Source organism: Hordeum vulgare, chromosome 6H, assembly GCF_904849725.1.
Source record: "Hordeum vulgare subsp. vulgare chromosome 6H, MorexV3_pseudomolecules_assembly, whole genome shotgun sequence".
Taxonomy (NCBI): domain Eukaryota; kingdom Viridiplantae; phylum Streptophyta; class Magnoliopsida; order Poales; family Poaceae; genus Hordeum; species Hordeum vulgare.
In genome coordinates, this window is record NC_058523.1 from 7,208,419 (window position 1) to 7,211,050 (window position 2,632).

Here is a 2,632-nt window from a genome sequence, read left to right on the forward strand (position 1 = left end):
AGATGCTTCCTTCTGGCCTAGCACGGTTACGAACATATTTCTTTAAGACTCCCATGAACCTCTCGAAGGGGAACATATTGTGTAGAAACAGAGGACCGAGAATTCTAATCTCTTGGACTAGGTGAACTAGGAGGTGGGTCATTATATTGAAGAAGGATGGCGGGAACAACAACTCAAAGCTGACCAGACAATGGACCACATCAACCCTGATAGACTTTCTCGATCGATTACCTTCTGAGAAATTGCATTGAGGAATGCACATACCTTCACAATTTCCAGACGAACATTTTCCGATAGAATTCCCCTCAATGCAACCGGAAGCAATTGCGTCATAAGCACGTGGCAGTCATGAGACTTTAGGTTTTGAAATTTTTTGTCTTTCATATTTACGATTCCCTTTATATTCGACGAGAAGCCAGTCGGGACCTTAATACTGAAAAGGACTTCAAAGAAGATTTCCTTCTCTTCCTTAGTAAGAGCGTAGCTGGCATGCCCTTGAAACTGCCCCGGATGCATGCCATCTCTTCCTTTATGACGTTCCTGGTCCTCCCGTACTTCCGGTGTATCTTTTGACTTCCCATACAAGCCCAGGAAGCCTAGAATATTCACGCAAAGATTCTTCGTCAGGTGCATCACGTCAATTGCCGAGCGGACCACATGGACTTCCCAGTAGGGTAGCTCCCAAAATATAGCTTTGTTCTTCCACATGGGTACGCGCTTATGAGGGCCGTTAGGAACAGGTTGGCTGCCAGGACCCTTTCCAAAGATTACTTTTAAATCTTTGACCATATCAAATACTTCAGCACCAGTACGGATGACAGGCTTCCCCCGGGGTTCTGCCTTGCCATTGAAATGCTTGCCTTTTTTCTTTAAGGGATGCTTGGGCAGAAGAAAACGACGATTGTACGGGTACACATTCTTCCTACATTTGTCCAGATATATACTTTCTGTCTGATCCAAACAGTGCGTGCATGCATTGTATCCCTTGTTTGACTGTCCTGAAATGTTCCTAAGAGCAGGCCAATCATTGATGGTTACGAAAAGCAAAGCTCGAAGGTCAAATTCCTCTTGTTTGTGCTCGTCCCACACACGTACACCTGGTTCGGCCCACAGCTGTAAAAATTCATTAACTAATGGCCTTAGGTACACATAAATATCGTTGCCGGGTTGCTTTGGACCTTGGATGAGCAATGGCATCATAATGAACTTTCGCTTCATGCACAACCAAGGAGGAAGGTTGTAGATACATAGAGTAACGGGCCAGGCGTTGTGACTGCAACTCTGTTCCCCAAAAGGATGCATGCCATCTGTACTCAGACCAAACCATAAGTTCCTTGCGTCACTTGCAAATCTCGGGAACTCTCTCTCTCGATTTTTCTCCACTGCCGACCATCAGCGGGGTGCCTCAACTTATCGTCTTTCATACGATCTTCCATGTGCCATCGCAACAACTTCGCATGATCTTTATTTCTGAACAGACGTTTCAACCGTGGTATTATAGGAGCATACCACATCACCTTGGCAGGAACCCTCCTCCTAGGTGGCTCGCCCTCAGTATCACCAGGGTCATCTTTTCTGATCTTATACCGCAATGCAGTGCATATCGGGCATTTATCCATATTATTGTACTTCTCACCGCGGTAGAGGATGAAGTCATTAGGGCATGCATGTATCTTCTGCACGTCTAATCCTAGAGGGCAGACAAGCTTATTTGCTTCGTACGTGTTGGCGGGCAATTCGTTCTTTCTTGGAAGCATCTTCTTCATTAGTACCAGCAACTTTTCGAATGACGAGTCAGTCACACCGGTCTCTGCCTTTCACTTCAGCAATTCCAGTGTGCTACCCACCTTCTTCTCGCCATCTTCACAAGTTGGGTACAACAATTTGTTGTGGTCCTGTAACATCTCCTCGAACTGCAACCTCTCCTTTTCCGTGTCACAACCTCACCGTGCATCAGAAATGACCCGGCCAAGATCATCAGCGGGCTCATCTGGTTCCCGTTCTTCATCTTGATCTTCTTCTTCATTGTCTTCCATTGCGGTATCAGCATACTCAGGGAACATAGATCGATAGTTCTCATCATCGTTCTCTTCTTCTTCATCGCCGTCTTCCATCATAACCCCTCTTTCTCCGTGCTTGGTCCAAACATTATAGCCCGACATAAAACCGGACCGAAGCAGGTGGCTCTGAATGACTCTTGAGGAAGTGTAATCCTTCTCATTCCGACATTCAACACATGGACAAAACATATAGCCACCACCATGCTTGTTCGCATCGGCTGCATCTTGAAAAGAATGCACGCCTTCTCTGTAAGCGGCTGTGCGTCGATCACCGTACATCCATGGATGGCTCATCTGCGTTATACGACAGTATATCAAATACAATCACGATCCTAAAAATTAGTACCGCACGGTCTAAACGAGGAAATATAGTTGCTAACCTTTTAGAATAAGTAGAAATAAAGAGGAAGAGGTTTAAGCGTGGCTCGGGCATCTCATATCGTAGTTGTGTTCGGTGAACTGAAGCGTCATCGCTCTAACACACATTTCAACAAACACCTCTAGTGCATCCAAGAAAAATGGAGAGCTAGCACACACCCACACTCTTCCATCCAAGAAAAATGCAAGGAAGA